This window comes from Trachymyrmex cornetzi, unplaced genomic scaffold (genome assembly GCF_001594075.2).
Source record: "Trachymyrmex cornetzi isolate Tcor2-1 unplaced genomic scaffold, Tcor1.1 scaffold33, whole genome shotgun sequence".
In the NCBI taxonomy this organism is placed as follows: Eukaryota; Metazoa; Arthropoda; class Insecta; order Hymenoptera; family Formicidae; genus Trachymyrmex; species Trachymyrmex cornetzi.
In genome coordinates, this window is record NW_017298003.1 from 98,340 (window position 1) to 120,637 (window position 22,298).

At 36.2% G+C, this 22,298-nt stretch overlaps 1 protein-coding gene across 5 annotated transcripts in view; it reads right to left on the minus strand.

The window, feature by feature from the left end:
- The window catches only part of Eip74EF (Ecdysone-induced protein E74), a 324,734-nt gene that overhangs the window by 52,109 nt on the left and 250,327 nt on the right, over positions 1-22,298 (minus strand). The window lies entirely within an intron of this gene.

Below are 22,298 nucleotides of genomic sequence, written 5' to 3' on the forward strand. Positions count from 1 at the left end.
AATAATCCTTAGACATTCTAGTTTCGAAATATGTGCACACTGAATTTTGCGCTCACTCTTAAGTCAGTCAAAATAATCGAAACGTCGCGGAAGACCGCAAAATTCAGTGTGCACATATTTCGAAACTAGAATGTCTAAGGATTATTTTGATACCATCATCAATCGAGTGCATAATTATTTGACGCTCTTGATAACGAATTAGCGCTAAATTTTTGACCTATTCCGAACTTGATTTTCGATGGTGGGGGGTGCAGCTTCACAGACATTCAGTGCGCACTGCGTGTATCCAATCGAATTCGCTATTTGACGGATTTAAGGATGAATTTTTGGAAGTTTTTAAATGATTGCTGAAAATCCAAAGAGAATCGAAACGTTTTGACATCATGATTTTTCAACAAATCGATAAAAGTTTTTTTTTAATCGCACCGTATACTCTCGTTTGCCTTATTTGATTCTTATCGTTCTTTTTAATTTTGACAGTCCATCAAATTTACATTTTTAAGGTTTCAACAGAATTGTTTTCATATTTATCTATATCTTGCTAAATTTTTAAAAATAAACTGTTATTTAAAATTGTATTTAAAAATCGTCCCTTTTCTCTCTTTTTAGTTTTAATTGCCGTGTTTCTTAAAATCAAGAATATTATTTCCAGAGGCGTAGCGTGGGATTGGCGAAACTGTCCCATGCCAAGGGCGTACACCCAGTGGGGGCGCCAAACCCACGACCGTAAAGCGCGTTTTTTACCAGTGACCGTGGCATCTTGTAAACGCTTAGCAAGCTTAAAAAATTATTAAAAATTACCTCCGGTCTTCGATGAATCTTATCAATTGAACATAAAGTGTTCTCACAAATTAATCTGGACGATGTAATTAATGAATTAGTTGTAGTCAAAGCGAGAAAAGTGAAATTTTTATTTTTTTCAAACCTATGTAACTTTAAAAGTAATAAAATATTTGTGCTTTCAAATATACTAATGTTTAAATGTACAGATTAGAAGAGAATTTTTTTATCTTGCATCTCTATACCATACTGCAGTAAAGTTGTTGTAATTATCGCAGGAAAGATTTTTCTCGGGAATGGGGGCGCCAATATATTGTATTTCCTTGCCAAGGGCGCAACAAACCCTCGCTACGCCTCTGATTATTTCCATAGATCTTGTGTATCAAAATATCGTTCCATTTCTTCAATATTCAGCTTTATCTTGACGATATAGATGATTGCCGAGATGAAGCAAAATGTTTGCGACGCTCTCGGCACAATTGCGAGCGGGAGATAAATCTCGCTCGCCTACCGGAAACTTGCAAGGGTGATGCGACCTTGCTTAGCCTTGACTCGCCCTCGAATGCCACGAAGGCAGGATGGTCGTCTAGCCGCATCGACCGCGCGCGCGTTTCGAATCGTCGCACCACTTCGCATCAGCTCGAGTTTTCACAGCGTTTTCACCTTCTGCGCGATGTTTCCTGCCCGTTTCTCCCGTACCAGAAGCCAACTTCCGGTGTATCGACATGTCGGCAAGGTTTCACCATAATCACCATTACCACGTCCTGGTTTTCATAGTTTCTAAAAGGCCAAGACTCGTTTCGCTCGCCCGTCAAGTATCATTCTGATCTGATGGTTAAATTATATGCACCGCGCGCAACTTTAATTACCATAACGAGACCATCAAAATTAAGCATGAAATTATCGTTAAAACGAGGGAAGAAAGTGTTGTACAGAAAAATCTAATTATATCTCATATATTTATATGTATTTCCCATAGATTTTTATAATATTATATATATTGTATACGATTAGGTACTATTCTGTAAGACCGTAAAATATTATTTCCTAACATTCTTTAGCCTTTAGAAGGCGAGAATCTTTTTTAAAAATTTTACACTCTTTTCATTGAGTAACATTTGTTATATATTTATATAACAATTATTTCATTACATCATTTGTTACTGATATGGAAAATAGAAAAAAATGTCAAAGCCTTCCAAGTACAGTACACGAAGAGAATTTTTTCTTAGAATTTACCCTGAAAATATGACAGTCGTGGGACAACATTTTATTTCGAAGAATTTTAATGTAACTCTCTTTCATTCATTAATAAAACTACAATAAAATATAAGATAAGTTTGATTAATTTTACTCAAGTGCGCGTCGTCAAAATCTTTAAAATATTATATAATACCACAACTATCATATTTTCAGGGTAAATTTTAAATTCTCTCCGTGTACATGCGTTGTAGTTATGCACGATATTTTATTCTAAAAGCTAAAAAAGAATGTTACAATCAAGAGCAATAAAAAAATAAAAAATTTACCGATTGCTAATTTCCTAATATCAACAAAAGTTTTTTAAGCCTACATCGAATAATGACGAAACGGGTTTATATCGGGCTCGCATGCACATACGACCGTATACGTTTCTCAAGTGTGTGCATACACACATGTATGGGAGCAGCGTAAGCAGCAAGCAGTACGTAAGGTCAGCGTTTGGCCGGGCCACGCAACTTTCTCGCGCACGCACACGCACGCACACGCACGTCCCGGTGCGGCGTGGCCGGCATTGCGTAACGGTAACCACTCTCTCTTTCTAAATGACATCACGTGCGTCCGACACGCGGCAGAAGCGATGGCTCTTTTACATGTGAGAGGCACGTAGGTGTGCGTATGAACATGTATTATACCTACACGCGCGACGCGGGCGAGGAGTGAGGATATGCATGTCCACATTGCGTCGCGTCGCGTCGAAAAAGGAGGCGAGCCTGCACGTTATCTCGCGCGCGCGAGATTCCTGTTGAAATCCGGATTCGCCAGTCTTTCGCCATCGGCAATCACGCAAAAAGATCTGAAGACGACGGACCCCGAAGTACGATATATTATGATTGATCTCAGTCCTACGAGCGACACACGATTATTAATTGATCGCCGACGGAAAATGCATGTGTTTTCGCTCACATTCGCCCGCTTTTAACCCGGAAAGGACTTACCTGACTGTTTTTTACGTTATCTGGGGTGTTTTTACAAATTAAAAGTTATTCTATTAAATATCATATTATTAATCATCTTATTAATTACATATTATTGATTGTTTTACAATGAATTCAAATATTAGTATTTAAAATCGTTATGTATACCCCAATCTAGATTTACTTGATATTTTCCCCCCAAAAAAATTAAAGAGACGTAAAAAAGCGTGGATACGGATTCCTGCCTGATCAATAAAGAAAAATAGTACGACTGATAACGTTTTCGACCTCAGCGGATTTGCATCGGTCTAGATTTGATTAATGACGTTTGCTCTACTATTAATAATCCAACCCAGGTCGGTGTAAACTCGCTCAAAAAACGCCAAATCATTTTCTTGCTGTTGGAGTGTAAAAATCACTATTCCTAAATTAAACGATGTTCCGCAGATGGATATGTCTAAAAAACAACAACTGTACAGTATCAAAAGCTACGTATAAAGCAACCTGTAAATATAGTTGATAATATCGATTCTTTGCCGGAAGCAACTATCATTAGTATTAACAGAACGTAACCGTCATAGTTTCGCAGTGCGTGTGAAACGCATACAACGACACGGTCGAGCACAGCAGGTGCTTATATGGTCTCGTGTTCGCCTGTGGTGTTTTCTTTTGCAAGAAAATGAAAAATATATTGAGCGTAAAAGTTGTAATTCTTTTATATAGAAAAATCTTAGAGAAAGGTAATTTATCTTTCTTCCTATGTAGGTATAAGACGTAAAAAATCGTAAATCATGTCATTCTAGTTACATCGACTTCTATATCATATCTTATTTATTCCGTCACGTGTGTGTTTATCTTTTTAAAAAATTTACTAAAACGTTGTTAAAATTTACTTCTCAAAAAATACGATTTTAATTCAACTCCAGATTATATAATAAAATATTCTGCATCAATGAAATCAGTATAACCCATTGAAAATTACATTACATATTTATTAGCATTGAATGCTGTCTTGCATTATTAATTTTATGCTATTTTTATCATCTTTTTTTACTTATTCCTTGTCTCTTATCGGTTTTACAAAAATATAATTAACATATAGTATCTCTCCGTCTCTCTGTCTGTTACTAATAATGTAGCATTTCATAAAGCTAATGATACAAAACATTATTTCCCTCACCGATTATGCGTATCTATGATTAAAATGTGCATGTAAATGCATGTAGTGCAAACCGCAATTAAAGCGGGATCGATCATTTCACGTTTCCGCATGCTATCGTCGGCGCGCATTTAATCACATAATTATCGGACGACGGCATATGTCATTACGTAATTTTAGCGATCGTTTATCGCTTTGTATATTGATGAAGCAACTTCTTTATTATATCCGCAAGATTCGCTCAATCCTTTTCGTGCGTAATCGAATGAATCATTTTACAAGAGTGTATAAGATAAATCTCTCGTTTTAAGAAACAAGTTGTCTTTGAAAATACTTAACACAAAATTTAGCTTCTTTACATATTATAGTATTTTTGTACGCATTATTATAAAAAAAAGAATTAGTATATGAAGGTTTAATATTTAGAATATGGAGGCTCAAATCCCTAGCAAAAATGTATACAGTTTTCCTTATAGATACTCATTCAGTTACTACCTAATATTATTGCATTCTCATTGGTTGTAACAATACTATGTAAGAAATGGACAACTTGACAGAGTTTTATTTAATGACTCTGAAGCAATATTTTGGGGGGGGGGGGAGTGTCCAATTATTGATCAGAATATTATTAATAGATTATTATTAGTTAAAACATTGCGTAGTCCATTTATTGTAAATGTCCTTTTTATTCAATAAATGGGTTTTTGCATACATATTCTGTGCGTAATAACTGCAGGCAAAGCGTTACAACCTGATTGAGATTCTAAATAGTTTTATTTCTTAGTTATTAAGAAAAATTAATATAACTGTCGAGTAATTGCTTAAAAAAATACATGGTTTTTATCAGGGATTTAGAGTTATTTATTTAAACTCTTAATTTTCCTGCTCAAATTTTACATATAATATTTATTTATCAGAAGAACATAAAAGTTGATACGCGATGAAGTTACCTATCGAAAATTAAATAACGTGACATTACAGAATTGAGAGAATTTAAATCGATCGTGTGACGAACGTATTTCGATAAAAGCAGATAAGGAAAAAACGTAAATGCGTTAAGTGATATTATAATGGCCGGAAAGAAGCGCGATCGTTATGACGATGGCACAAGAACAAAAGTAAGCCATTCTATTGCAACGATGCGCGATCGATATCGACGAATACAATCCGATACTAATCGAGGTCATTAAAGCATTACAAGCGTGTTGATTTACAAGCAGTGTCAATTTGATGTTTACGAGAATTCTGTTAGAGTTGGAAAGAGGTGTTGCATTAAATTGAGAGAGAGAGAGAGAGAGTTGCGTAATAAAACAAATATTTCACGAATAAAATCGGTAAACATAAAATAATACAAAATCGTACGTCGCTTGTGATGAACATTTGAATTCTTAATTCAATCATGTGTGATAATAAAATCATTAATATACGAATTTTAAACAAATTGACGAATTGTAAACAAATTTTTTATTACTAATCATAAAATACGAATTTTTCTAATTCGTATTTTATGATTAGTAATAAAAAATTTGCAGTAATAGTGAAAAAAGCACTAAAAATAAAAATTAGAAATTTTAATTTATGTACCTTTTAGTTACACACATATCAAAGTTTCCACTTTCAATTGATATAATTTCAATTAATATGATATAATTTATATGTGTAAATATATCATATAGTATATATAAAAAAAGCAGAGTGCCGGTAAGTATTTTTCCTCTTGTCTTAATTAATCTTAAAGTTCAAGTGACGAATAGAATTAAAGAAAGAAAGCTCTGAAAAAAACAGGAAATAAAAATAGCGACACAATAGCAGTAGTGATTGTCGAATGACGGCATTTTGATGCATCGAAACAATGGCGAATTGGCTGATCGATAAATCCGACGCTAATTAACACGACATTAATTCATCTGACACGCTGGCACAATTTACCGATGTGAAGGAGGAGCCATTATAGTGGCGCTAGCTTAACGTCTCTCACATTAACGGATTGCCAAAGCCGGAAGTTTCGATAGCGGAAACGGCAAGCGGCGCGTGGCTGTGTGAGCGACCCACTTCGTCCACCTCCGACGAAACCGAGAGTGCCTCGGGAACATGCGTGTGTTTTACATGTATACGTGTGATTGCATACAATATGTGTAAGTGAGCGTTTCGCACGAAAGAAGCTCGGTTATCGCGCACGAAGAGCTATCGAGTTGTGCTCGGTTGTGTCGGCACTCTTCTCTCTCTTTCTCCCTCTAATTCCTACCCTTGCTTCACGCTTAGTCTGCTAAGTACATTTAAATTGTCAATTAACTTCCTGGCGTCGTTTAATTCATCTCTTAGTAATTAACTCATTTTATCTCCAGTAACATTCAATTTACTTTGTTCTGTGCCTCCGTTACGCATTTACTTGAGAGAGAAGTAGAGCAGGAGACGTGCAATTACATTTGTGTTAAATTTCACTGACAATCTGTTATCGATGTATGGAGATATTAACAAAATAAAATTATCTCTCTCTCAATATTAATATGAAAATTATAAATTCTTCCCCGTGTGAAAAATCCTTTACATATTTTGCTTAGATATTTCCATATTATTGTATTACGTAATATAGGGATGACGCTTTGACAATTTTTGAAAGATTTGTTAATGGATGAGTTACATTGTACTTCTGAATTGCTATCGCACCGTGACACTTTCTTTCCACATTCAAGGAGGAAATGACGGTGTGCCGGCAATGACCCATTTTCACAACTGAATAGCTGCTCTTGTCAAGGAGTAAGCATTCTCCATTGTCCTGAAGAACCCATCTATACGTATATTCGAACGTATATTCCAACAAAGTGCGTATACGCACTTATTGTTCGAATATACGCCCATTTCCCCTAGGTAAAAATGGAAACTGACACACAAATAGACCAGACAATAATAAATGGCGGCGGTACGCTAAACATTTCGTCCGCAGCAGAGGCGGAAAAACGAAACGATACAAAAAAAAAATGCAAAATGAAACCAGAAGTAGATACTTTTAACTTTTGCATCGATCTAACTTTCAATGTAAAATGTATCACGTTTCTCTCTCGGCAACAATCCCACACAAATTTGCTTGAAATTTAATTCCGGAGAAATATCGGTAAATGTCAACTTTATTTATATAGAAAATAAAACATTTTTTCAAATAAATAACCCTCCCGAGCTGAAAATCAGTAACACAGTTTGTCTAAAGAGCATTAATTAATTTCAAATTGACCAAACTCTTATAAAAAAAGAATGTGTGTGTGTGTGTGTGTGTGTGTGTAAATACAAAATTTATTTTAATAACAGTAATTTAACATTTGCAAATGTAATATAAAGAATATAATTGAATGAGTCCAACAGACGTATCGTCAATTCCGGAGAATTGATAAAAGAATATAAGTTTGCATACTTGGCTCACTTCTATAACATTAAAAATAATAGCTCACACTTTTTAACTCTGGTAGAATAGAAAAATATTATAAATTAAAAATGGGAAAAAACCGTTAATCCCTGAGGTGTGTCTTTTAGGATTGACATCGTTGAACATTATATATTCAAAAAAAGATCCAACCATTTCGATGAAACCCATGTTAACGTGTCTTGCGTAAAGGAAATGAAAGGTGAAAGGATCGAAGAAGAATGCGAGGGTGTAGGGATGGGGCCAGGCGGCGAAAGCAAGGGAAAAGACGAGAGGGAAGATCTCGTAGTAGGCATATATTTTAAAGGGATTCACGATGGTCGGGTGAATTCTTTCTCACGGGGGTGGGCAACCCAACCCTTCCCCTCTCATTAGGGCGTAAAATCGGGATCCTGCACGCCGAGATGTACCGTTAAACGAACACGTTGCATTGCAAGAAACTGGGTTATCCATTCCTGCAGGATCGTAATGCCCCACTCTAACGGTACCGACTGGTAGAATTCCGAGCAGGTAAAAGGGCGAAAGGAGCACGTAGTGCAACCCTTGAATTTTGTCTCATTCTGTGGTGTTTTCTTTCCTTTTTTTTTAAGTAACGTTTTCTGACATTTATTTCTTCGAAAAGAGAGCTATTCCCAACGGAGAGAACCCTTTTCTAAAACTTTCTCTGTAACTAAAGATAGTTTATGACAAACTGCAGTTATACAGGAATTAAAGATACATTAAACTTCTACTATAACTTTTTCACATTGTTTTTCTAGAAGCCTAAGCAAAAATACTTAATTTAAGACATATATTTATATTTATACTTATATTTTAGCGATAAAAGTTACTCTTCATTAAGTGTAAATATATAGATAAGATATCTATAACTATATCGTATCGAATCTCTATATTAATTACTTCTTCTCAAAGAAATATATTTTCACACGCATGATCTTTTCTCAATAAAAGGATGACCATTAAAAAAATGATATATATCATCTCGTTTTCGAATTAAATAAATTTATGCAATTTTATATCCAATGTTTATAATAACATCAATATTTACTTGTTGAAGAGCAGAATAATTTTAATGAAAAGCAATCGCGTTGCTTATGCAAGACAAAATGATATCTGTTCGGAAAGGGTTAAATGTTACGTGCAATCATCGTTATCAGCGTTGTTTCTCTTCCTGCGAGAAGTCGTTACTCTCTTAGGCACAAAAGAAGTGTATCTTCGTCCGTTCGGACGGAAAATTTCGATTAATCGGCAAATTTAATTAATCGAGCAACACAATGTCTCCGAAGTCGTTGTTTCTCGCAAAGGACTCGTTACGTAAAATAACAGCGTAGGAATCTAATTTCTCAATTGCGTAACCTCGACCATGTGCGTTGCTCCGCGATATTTGATGAACTTTCTTTTTTCTCCGCCTCTCTCTTTTCCGCTCCTGTTTGACCGAGTTCCTATTTTTCTACCTCTGGGCATTCCATGATCCCTGGTCAGTCTTGCGCCGTTCATTGGTGAACGAGAATTGCGACAATTCGCTGTAAAGGTCACTGGCCAGTTCACAAATTACCGGTCCGTTAATTCGCGCACAAACGAGGATTACCGGAGGAGGGATGCAGAAGGATGTCAAGGACGGACATCGGGAACATGACGATCACGACGATAATCATGACAATCACAACGACAACGACGACGACGGTAACGACGACGACGACGACGACGACGACGATGCAGCGTCGTTTTCTTGGTGAACACGGAAGAGTACGAATGCTGGGATTTGTTGTCGTTTCCATTGGAAAATAGTATTCTCATTGCTACCGCAGACCAGAGAACCGTGCTACATTGTGCAACACGAGTCGCGCGTAACGGCCGCCCAGTATAAAACGCGTGTATTACATAATGTTAATCGTGTCGCGGCACCGTACTCGGCCTCCGCACGATGATATAATAACGCGGACACGAGCTCATCGTGGTATCATCGGCCGTTAGATTCTTTTTGCTCATCAAGCCGTCCATCGTACGTGCGTACGAATACGAAATGAGCAGGTCAGTTGTGACGTAGGAAACAATTATGACAGTAGGCCATGGTTAAACATAATATTTTTCTGTGATAAAAATAATAGTCGTCTCAAACACACACACACACACACAGAAATCGAGTATGGAACAGTAACCGAGTTAATTCCACTTGTCATTTTTCGTAAATGCAAATAATCCTTCGAAATGTTCTTGTACATGATATTATTATTATTATAAACGTTCCAGACATATTATAGACGTCAATAAAGTTATTACTGAAGAACCTGACAAAATTGATCAATAAAGTTATTATTGAAGAACCTGAGAAAATTGATCGTAAAAGCTTACAGAAATCTCTAAATTTGAAACGTTAATTATCCATTTATTCCTCCAAGCATTGAGGTTGCACGAAGAAAAGATATTTCACCACGGAAGAATATTTTAATGTCGCATTCACGCGATAATTACATTATTTAACAATGCCTTCATAATTAATACACGTTTTTATTCTTCCCATCTCTCCTTTTATAACGCGACCAAAAACTCGTCCCAAGTCATATCACCCGGTACCGGAATGCATCCGACGCGACGATCCTTTACACCCTCTCGTTATTCTCCCCATCGTGCATCGCATCGGATCCTTCAGAAACCGAACAAAAAGCGAGAGCGCGATTACACGGTTTGTCCGTCACGCGCCTCTCGGAGAGGGAGGGGAGGACTACACCCTACGCCTCGTTGCTATAATAGTCTAGGCGGCTCTAGCGTAGGTTCGCCTAGCCCACAACACGCTCTACTATGTAGGTCAGGGCTGCTGCATTCAGCGACGCGCGCTGCTCAGTGCTCTTCCTCTATGCACCGTACTATGTTCGCGTACCTACGACACACACGGCTCTCGTCTATCCGCGTTCCATCTAACGGGTGTCGAAAGAATCAACCTATCGTTGTTATCGATTGCCGTTCCTCCCCCCTCCCTCCCCCCTTTTTTTTCAAGACCTCCAACGTCGATCCACAATTCATAAAACTATTAAACTTATAAGTCAAATTATATCCAATATCATTTATTTTTAATCATTTATATATGCCGACACTGCTTCTACTCAATATATGTCGTTAATTTAATTAAAACAATAAAGTTAAACATTTAAATATATCAAGAAATAAAATAGGCTAATGGAAAGCAGCGATGTAATATGCGCGCATATATTGTAAAAAATAAACTTGGTCGTATTTAAACGATTACATTATAAAAATTCATGAAATATATGATGACGTTATAATAATAATACATCAAATATAACCAAAAGTAATCGTTTAAATGTGATAAGGTTTACTATTTATAATATATGCGCACATCAGATTACAATACTGATTCCCATTAGCCTATTTTACTATATTTATAATATTTATTTCTCGGGAATTTGTTCCCTCTTTGTTATTATTTTTTAAATATTTAATTCAAGAAAATGTATTAAATTTTCACTTTATTATTTATGATACTAAGTACATATGTTAAAGTGAACTTTGAAACTAACCACAGAAATGGACCGATTTACATTTTGACACATACGAAAGTTAAAATTAACATACGTACGATAATAACGGCGCGCGTAATCATATTTCTGAAATAAATTCATTTAAAAAATACGTATTAGTTCAACATCTAATTTTGATCGTCAAGTGACACTTCTCGTATTTAGGTAATGCACTCTGCACATAAAAACGGTCTTATTTTCAATCTTATTATTAAAAATTACAAAACGCTATAATTTAACTCAAGGGATTGATTTACCATTGTTCTCTTTCGACATTTAATAGTATTGGTAAAATACCGCGAGTCCCGATAAATACAGATTGAACGGCATTCTTATACTGTTGTAGTGAGACCTTTCGGAGCGTTGTTAATTCTTGCTAATTTTCATACAAACTTTCTCTTGGATAATTGCGGGACTACATACAATTTGCGAAACTACGCTCGTTGCATTCGGTTTCTTGCGAATTACAAACGAAAGTTGAACAATATTTGAATAAAATTGAGAGAGCAAGTCATAAATTTACAAATCATAAATTTACGATTTTATGTGCTGCAAACATCGAGAAAAGAAGACAACACGCTGACAATCTCAAAATCTACAATACTAAGTGTTCTAGAGAATTTTTAATTTATAATTTAATTAATAAAAAAATTTTTCTAAATAGCGAGGAAAATTTTCCAACATTTTGTATTTTCTGTCGATTCATCGGCACGTGAAATCTTATTTTGCAAAACGCTCAAAATCATGAGTATGCATCCAATGAATTGCCACTTGTAATTTTCCAGCGTTGATTCACTAAAAAAAAAATCCTTTCGTAACGAATTTGCGCCCCGCGGCATGTATCGAAACAGTTGTGAAAAACAAAAGCGCCAATTCGTACAACTTGCTCCGAAACGATTTGTTTCGTTCGTTTTATTTCGATGCATTATTACTTCTCTATCGATCAGTCGACGTATAAAATTTGATGCGCGTTGGAAATTAATTGCGCGTCCGTCGGCTGATTATTTTCCACTCGTGATTGCAGCCACTAGTTGGTAATTAATGCTTGTGGGAGATATCGATCGTTCTACAAGGTGTCCTTTCAAACGCAGATAATACTAATAGGGACTGTTAATTAGTCGCTCGGCGTACATAACAAGAACAATTGATCTATAGGGTGTTCGATCGTCAAAAATGATCCACAGTCGATACGAGGAAGATGTCTTACAGGCTCACAATGTCGATCGAAGCAATCATTGAACGTTCACCTCGTGATTTGAGTGACCGAGTGGAACAGGATATATTGCACGTTAATAAGAAAACCGTGAAGATATATTTCTTGCCTTTACGGCTATCATCACCAAGTACGTTACATGACAGTGATACATTCCTAAATACATTATACGGTCTCGTGCGTGATGAAAATCGCACGCATTTTGTGTCAAAATGAGCATAATAAATGAAGCTTGTGCAGAGAGTACATTTGTCTCTTGCATTAAAAGATTTGTAAACATCCTTGGTTCCATTCTTTTGGACTTAAAACTGAAGAGGTCAAGTACACTTTGTATTCAGTGACGTCGGGAGATTTACAGATACTGACGATTTTTCTTTAAATTGAGAAAAGTAGTGCTCAGACTTATCTTAAGAATGCAACAATCATATTATATACCTTCATTCCTAAGAAGAGATTATATTCTCGCGGGAATTTCATTTGAGACCTCGACCTTTCGCGTAATGATTCAGTTTCTAGAGATTTTAATTTGGATTAATGCGGATTAATGAAGAATAAGATGCCGCTGAGAGATATGCAGCTGCTTGGAACATTCTTAATAAGGTTTATATATGTACACATACAGCATATTTTGAATATCCTCCGTACCCACAACGTTCGTTTTTACAGCTTCCTCCGCACGTGAGTATCGAATTTCAATGATTCGAGAGGCGTGAATAAGAGAGTTCCGTTCGGTCGAAATGTAGGCGCACGTCTCGCATCTCGAGGTACAAACATAAAGTTTACGTTTCAACGTTCCCCTGTTTCTTTCAGAGGATTTTTTTTTTTACAGGTAGGGTGGAAACCGAAAGCTGCGAGACTTAAACTTAAATCTCTCCGACGCTAAACTGTGAATCTTAATCCTTAAATATGCGAATTTATTTCGGTGTTTGGAGGTAAAACTGTTACAAACTCGGCCAACTCGGGGCAAGATTCATACATAGAAAGAAACGACGAAAATTTAGTTGTTGTCGGGAATTATCGCACACAAGATACATTACTTTTGCACTGATACTCTGGAGATCCATTCGAGAATTAAAAATTCAAAACTTTATAGCTGTGTCACTTTAAAACCGCGTCTATGATATTATTTTTCGATCGAATAGTGTTTAGTCTCGAGGGATGCGATGGAAATCGTGTTGTGTCATCGGTAATTATCTAGTTTATTCCCCCGTGGAACTGCACATCGCGTTCTCATGGCTGATGGTGCGTGCCAAGATCGTAAGCGGCCGGCACGGGCTCATATATAATAAGCGGGACACCCGGTAGACGAAGGTAAGCGTCGTCGTGCCAACGTTCCAATAACCACCCGAGAGCGCAAGGACAGTCTACCCCAGTTTTCCTATTGCGACCGCCTACAGCAGGTCGTCCTTCAGCCCCTCTGGCCCCTCTCTGTCCCCCGACCCCGGCGCGACTCCCTCCACATCTCGGTACCCGTTCCTATTCTCGTGGACGTGGACACACTCTCTTCCGGGCCGATCGGCGTGGAAAATGCCGCGGGAAATCGATCCATCCCGAGCGGACGGAGCGGAAATTCGTGAGGCGTGAGACCGTTACCCGTTACGGGGTAAAAGGGTGGACCGAGAAAAGGGCGAGCGAGGGTGATCATCGTCCCTCTTCTTGGTCAAAGACGCAGGAAGAAGTTCTTGGTTTCAAGGAGGAGAGAAAAAGATCCAAGAGGCGCCGGAGTGCTCGACATTGCCTTTCCCTTGGAGACTATAAAAAAAGGAATCTTCGCGGAGGTTGTAAAGACAACGGTCGGTGGCGCTGCTTAGTGGAGTAAGAAGAGTGGAACAGAGGCGCAGCCAGGAGAGTTAGACTACGTATAGAGATACGTATCGAGAAAAAGCAGCCGTGGAGAATCACGGGAGTCGACGGGCTTTTTTTTCGGTGAGCAGAGGAAAGAGATGACGCCCGGAAAAAAGAAGAGAGAGAGAGAGAGAGAGATCAAGTTCGGAGAGGGTAAGCTCCTCCTTCTCTTCGCCGCGACTGAGGGGCGAGGGCGGCGCGAGGGAAATTAAGCGTGCAGCGAAGAACGGCCGCGGGAGGGTCCGGATGTAGGTCAGTTTCGCGAACGCATTCGGGGATAATTTTAAATCGGTCGCGCGCACCTGAGACCCGCGCGGCCCCCGATATTGACACCCTCTTGATCGCGTCTCTCACTTTCTCATGACTCGAGAGCTGTATATTATTTTTTATAAAAATTGTGTGACGGCTTTACGGAATTAAGTTGCTTAATTACACTGCTATCTAGATTAAGATACTACTGACGTAGATAAACACCAATGGATAATCGAATATAAATATCTACGCGAATTTTAACCTCTTGGTTTATTATAGGATGGGAAGCCACTATAGTGGCGCTGAAACAGTGTCATGTGAGGAGCAAGGGATACAATAAATTATAATAAATTTCACTCAAAAACTGTAAAATTTTTTAAATAGACCTCCGTCCTCTTAAAAAATTAATTAACACATAAAATAATATATTCAATGTTGTAAATTTGTGAATGAAACTTCCTACGTATGCACCACCAATTATAAATCACCAACTTTCAATTTTCAACTTTCCACATTCGCCTCCATGCAGCTCTTAGTTTTACGCTGCCAACTTTCATCTCGCAAGTCACAACTATTGACTTTCAAATCTCAATCTCGTTGTTCGTATCTTGCGTTATCATTACAAACAATCTAGAAACGAGTGTATCTCGGGGAAACATCTTGGATCACTCGTTTACATTTAATTACTTATAAGGGAACATTGTAAATTAAGTGTCGAATTCTGATTTTAATGAAATAAATCAGCCATAATATTAAATATATATAGGTTACGTAAATAGATATGTTACATACTTATATATTATACACATATACATATATGTAAATAGATGAATTTAAAAAATATCAGTTGTGGCCCAAAAACGGTTTTAAAAGATAAAGTCACCCCTCATATATGCATAAAGCAGTTTTTAACTTTTTTCGTTATATCTCAGAAACTATTCAAAATATTAAAAAACGTTTTATACACACACAAAGATTTTTCAATAAAATTACCTCTATTGATTTAAGTCAATAAAATAATTATCAAAAAAATTTTTTGGAAAATTTGTATAAATAATAATTTTATTGTAAAACTTTTGTATAAAGCCTACTTTAGACAGTCTATAATTCGCAACTAAATTCGAGATAAAATTCTACTTAATTACATCATATCTACATAATGTTGTCACATATCTTAAATGCAAATGTATTCTGATATATATTTTGTATATGTGTGAATTTTACTTTTCCAAATGTTTTCTATGTTACACGACAGGCAAAATTATAAACAGAATTCAAAATTTAGTCGCGAATTATAGATCGTCTAAAGTGGATTTAAAACATTTTTTGATAGCTTGAAATTTTTGAATTATAAAATGAATTAAAAAACTGAAAACAGCTTTACACATGGGAGGTGATTTCAACCTTTAAAACTAAATTCATCTATTTAGTAACCTATATGTATATATTTTATATATATACGTATATATATATATATATATATATATATACAAAATTCATTAAAATAAAAGAATTTGACACTTTGCGATGTTCCTTGTTAATATGTGTAAAGAGTACTTGGTGGTATCAAGTATTTAAAAAAATTTTTAATATTATTAAATAACAAAATTCTATATAAGTATAGTAAATATAATTCGCCGTGCGTCCCGTCAAACTAGTATTAAGTTCTTAATACTAGTTCTCTCCAGGAAGTGAATTTAATACCGTCGAGAGTACGTCATTCGCGGCACGAACGAGGAAAGTTTCGCAATGCTCGAATATAGGACATATTTATCCTTTCTAGAAACGGCAAAGCGACGCGACGCGTTGTTTTGTAGAGACCGAAGGAGACTGGAGAGAAATCGTGTATTCTTCTTGGCGATAGGAGAGTGATACGACGCGCGGATGGTACACCACCATCGCACCGTCTGGAATTCGTAGAGCAGACAAAAAGGAGAGGGAAAGAGCGAGCCGACGAAGCGAGCAAGCTGCGGTGTACGCAGGAGGGTGCATACAGACAGGAAGCGAGTCCTTCCTTCCTTCCTTGGCGGGCCAATATCCTGAATCACAATGAGCTCGCGCGCTTCCTCGAACCATTAGCTATTTAAATACAAGCGCTGACGGCCATTCCGTCAGGTCTTCGCCGTAGTTGCCGGCGGCGAACGGCGCGGATGTTCTCCAATAATAATATTCCCGATATGGTCGTAACGAGTATTGGATATTGTTTCAGTATTATGTTTGGTTTGGATAACAACGGTAACAATATTTTATAAACGATTACTATGGTGCAGAGACATCAATTTTATCATATTAATCTTCTCGAGATGATGGTAAACTCACTCAATAGTCAATATAATAAATTTCTTTGTCAAAAATGTCAAACAATTCAATTTTTTTATATTATAATAAAAATTAGATTAACATTTTTAACAAAGATTTATAATCGAGTGGGTTCAAATGTAGAACAAATTTGGAAAATATTATTAAACTTAGTTCTTCCCTTTTTTTTTTATACGAGATATGCCATTTTGGTTCCTTGAAATTAATTAGTGTCTTTTAATTAACATAAATTACATGGGTCTTGCAGATATCCAACGACGGTAACTCTATTACAAACTTTAGCTCCGAAGACTTAAATAAATGATATTCATGTATCACCCGCAAAATGTTACACGATGTAATCATTTTTTTTTTATACTAACTCTACTGTCTAGAACGAATGGATCACAGTAGTGAAGGGTAGATTAAAGAAGCAAAAAAATGTCAATTATCAGAAAGGCTGCATTAATTATGTAAAAAAGAGAGAGACAATATCCTCATCATGTTTTACAAAATGAGGCGACAAACGAACGGCGTCTATCATCAGAGCATTCTCGAGACTATATCAGGTTAACGACATCATCCGGCGATCTTCAGGGCGTGTCCGGACTCGTTTTCTTTTTTTTCTCCTGCCATAGACTGCTAAGAGAAAAAGGGGATGAGGGAGAGAGAGATAGAGCTAAATCCCGTGCAGTCGCTGATTAACCCTATGGTCGACAGACGCTGCTTTTCCCCCGGGAGGCGATCGAAGCGTCTTCATTTCCTGATTAACTTGCCGAGCCGCTCTCGCAGCTTGTACGTTCCGAGAGAGGAGCGCAGCCGGAAGTAATCCGTCTTTCTCTCCGTGCACTCTCGCGATCGAGAGGAAGAGAGAAAAGCGCGACGGGAGGGGAAGAGAGAGAGAGAGAGAGAGAGAGAGAGAGAGAGAGAGAGAGAGAGAGAGAGAGAAGAATGGCTGACTCGAATTCACTTCAAGTGATTTAAAAGCTGGAATTGTCTTTTCCTCTTTGTTCTACTCCCTATCTTTCCCGCTTCCTCGTTTGCCATTACGCGTCCTCATCCTCCTCTACCTTCTATATCGAATTCCTCGCATCGCAGGGACTACTGTCCGTGATTTCAATCATGTCTTAACAGTATGACAATCGATTCTACGGCTACGCAGGCCAGATTTCTGGCAACATTCGTTCATAAAGATATAAACACAAAGTCAATCGGTATACTAAGACAATCTCTTAAGAACTTTGCAAGTTGATATTAACGTGCATCTGATAAGTTGATATTAAAATGCAAAAGATAGTAGCAAGCAAAGATTATTACGGCTATATCTTGAAAAAATTTTAAAGATTTATTTTAAAAAAAGATAATTTTCAAAAAAAATGTTTTAAACTAATACAATTTTTAATACAATCTTTGCAGTTATTAATGTCACGTGACATTATTCGCAATACTGTTTTAATCCTATAAATGCTTTATAATATGTTACATTAATCATAATATATTATGCATTTTTAAATTGTATATGACACCTCTAAAAGTCTGACAATAAGTAACGACGGTTAATTACGTTATTAAAATAATTTTTTAGAAATATTCGTAATATTCAAAAAATAGATTAAATAGAAGCTTTATTAAAATAATAATAGACAAACTGGAATAAAAATATAAGCAACACCTTAACCGTTCGAAATCGAAACAGTCGCACCGATGTTATTATATGCCGAGCACTTTCGTAACTCGCACCGGGTGGTGATCCGTAATTTCACTTTATCTGATTACGTGGCCGACTTATCGCTCGAGTACCCCGCGCTGGAGCGCGATAAAATAATTTCTGCCGTTCTTCTCCCCCTATGCGTTTTCTTCCTCTACGCACACTTTTTACGCGCGCGATAACGATTTTATCTGATAACACTATTACATTTCGGCGAATCAAGGGGACGCTCGTTCACCCGGATTCGTTAACCGGAGCAGGAAGTACATGATGACTTTCGCGGAAACTGCCGAGACGACCTCGACTAACGTGCGATTAATTTGCATTCTCTGTGAAGGTCAAATTCTCTTACAAAGAACGTTGAATGTATCATCATCCAATTAGATATGATTTCAAATAGCGCTCCCTGAAAAATTTATTTTATTTTTCTCGCTTCTCACTTTATATGTTCTTTTTATTATTGTTTGGGAGCGCTGTAACATGATCAGAAATCAATGTCGGATCATTCGATAATGTAATGCCAATGATTTTAATAAAAAAATATGTAACACGGATTAACAGAAGCTGATATGTACAAAGAATAGTATAAACAAGTAATCTGCCATTTATTTCGTCTGACGCGCGTTACACGAAACCAGTACTTATAATTTGGTTGCACGATTCGAAGATACATATAATGTTTTCGGACGTGCAAAATGTGTCGATACTTTAATTACAATAATCGAAGGATATATCTTCGAGAGGTAAGGCTACACTTGAGCGAGACGCATTTAAAGATAACTATAATTTTGCAATAACAATCGAATTACAACTGATTATTCGAACGATGCGGCGCGAAGAGTATTTTAAATCCAATTTTTTTTCCCTAAATATTCCGGGCCGCTAGAAGTGCCGAGTAATGGTATTATTTCAAAATATAAATAATAGGGAGCATACGGCTCCACATCACTAGATATTTTAATGTCGTACTATTTCATTTGTGCGTTTTTGTCGTACGACAAATGTGTGCAGGGCCCCTATTCTTGAAAAGTATATCGTATACGAAAAACTAGGGAAATACTATAATATGCGTTACATATACTACAGCATTTCTCTAGTTTTTCGTATGCGATATACTTTTTAAGAATCCAGAATAGAGCCTTGGCAGAGAAAGCCTCGGATCTTTCTATCGTATAGCCTATAGCCGATCAACAGGCTTAAAAAATGTGTTGTACGATAAAAACGAACAAAAATGAAATAATGATCTAACAAACAGTAACAAAAGCGAGTTTTGCTATTTACAAATAACAGACGAGAAATGTTTATCACACATTTTAACTATTATTTCCTTTGCTCTTCGTGTTTACAAAATAGGTTTTCAAAACTAAAAAAGACACTGCAGCATAAAAACTATCGCAAATTTGAAATACATTGTAACGATAGATATAAAAAATGTGTATGTGTGTTTAATTATGATTTCAAACAAGTGTGTTAGATATGTTTAAAATACCAAAACTTAATTACGATTTATAATTATGCGTAAAAAATTTCTGCCGAAATAAAGCATTTTAGGGAAAAAAGTTAATATAGAAAGTGGCCGATATATATAAAAAGATATTTGTATATGGATAAAAACATCCGTTAAATAGAAATGCAATGAATTGCATCAAAGAACACATTAAATTACAGCGTACGATAGCAATTGATGTGTTGAGTATTATCGAATCAATTAAATACAAAAATTTATTTAAATCAAGATTACTTGATTTGTGAAAGTTCCGAAATCTTCAGTGTTTATTGGTGCGTGTGTGTGTGTGTTTGTTTGAAAAAAAAAAACAAACAAAAAATAAAAGTCTAAAACTAGCGGAAAATTGAATTGTTAAACAACTTTGTGCAGTTATTTTCATTGAATTTAACCCTTTTTCTCAGGTAAAGGGTTAAAAAAGGTCTGAATGGTATTCTTTCTATAAAACTTTCATTTTTAACAAAAAAGCAAAAGACTAAAGCAAAACTGTACCTGAAATATTTTATAAATTTAAATAGTTACTTTTTCCCTTTTTATGTATATGAGTAATATGTTAACATGTTAAGACTTCTTTCTTATTCTTGAAAGGTCGATTATCACTATTGTGAAATAAACATAAAACGTCAGGATCTTAATGATTAACCGACAAATTGTATTCTTCTTTTTATTTTCTTCCTTTTCCTTAAAGAATATGTAACATTCTTGGGATTTCCAAAACAGCAAATCCCGTTGAGAGAACATTCACCATTTAAATTAGGGATGTAGACAGACACTTAAAAATTGAAAAATATAAACTTAAAAATATATTAATATATTCTCTTAGATAATTTTATTTTAAAAACATCTACGACAAAACTAATATTTTATGTGTATTATTTTCCAAAAATTAATAATGAGTCGAGATGAAGTAAGAATATAATACGAGATAGAAAAAATAAGACAAAATATTAATATTACAGCATAATATAACAATTTCAAAATGTAAGCAATCAGAAATTAGATCGATAAATCTCTCAATATGGCAAACTCAAACTTTCTTTTACTTTAATGCCATGACTCTTTTATCAATAAAGATATATACATATGCTCGTTACTGTTACATTCCTCACTATCTGATGTTTTGAAACGTGACGAAACGTGACGAAAAGCATAGTGTGGGATTTATTGCTATAAAAACTCTAAAAAAAGTTTTAAAAGATTCGGAAACAATGCAATAGATTGAGGCTTTATTTTTCCGAAATTGCTTATACAGCTATATTCGGTGGAGCCGAAAAGTAATAAATCTCAAAGGAAGAACTCATCAAACATGAGTCGAGATGTGTTATAACATAAGCGATACGCGAGGCTTTAATTTCGTTGGGTTTGGGGCAGGTCACAAGATATTATCTGGGCGCGAGAGAATGAGAGAGAGAGAGAGAGAGAGAGAGAGAATGAGAGGAAAAATGAAAAGAGAGGGAAAGAGCAGTCTCGCGAAGTGATAACGATTGCGGAGCAGATTACGCGAAACGGGTCGACGATATCTCGTCGCTGCTACAGTCGTCGTCGCCGCTTCACGGAACGACCTTCGACTTGCGTAATATTTTTATCGGCCGAAATTACGCACTGGCCCGACGAATGCGTGCGCACCTCGAATCATACGCTCGCACGAGCATGTCGATCGAAAAGCCACCAATAAAATACGCGAGCGGCACAATAATTCTTTTTACATCGGTCAAATTCGCTATTGGAAATACGACAAGAGAAAGAGAGAGAAAGAGAGACAAGTATTTCATAGGATATAGAACGCGTTTAATAAGCAAATAGCCATTTTTATTGAAAACAGCTTCGCTTTTTGTCTAATTTAAAATAAACAAATAAAAAATACGTCAAGTTGCCATCATTAGTTACCTTATCACGGAAATGACACATTGTAACAAACACGAGTTGTGAACGAGTTGCTCTTATATGATAACATGAGAAAATTGTTTCCGTCAGATAGGTGTCGAAATAATACTCTGGTTAATGAAAATGTCCACTCTAAAAATGTAAAAGTGTATTATTGTAGGTAATAATTGCACAACAGTCTTGACTTTTAAATCAATTCGCTGAGTAAGCCAAAGCAACTGATTTGCCTAGTGTTACACCTTGCGGAAAACTAGAGAAGGAGGAAAACTAGGAAAACTAGAAACTTTTTTAGATTTCGCGAGAACAATAGTACTCTTATTCTTTCACCCTTTTTCTTCTTCGGTAGAAAAAAATGAACAACATATATTTGGTCGAAATCTTAAAATAACACACTTATAGCATCCAGACGGATTCCTGCCTGTCGAGACACATGAGAAAAGCTTTTGTTGGGTGATAAATGATGAGAGAGAGAGAGAGAGAGAGAGAGAGAGAGAGAGAGAGAGAGAGAGAGAGAGAGAGAGAGAGAG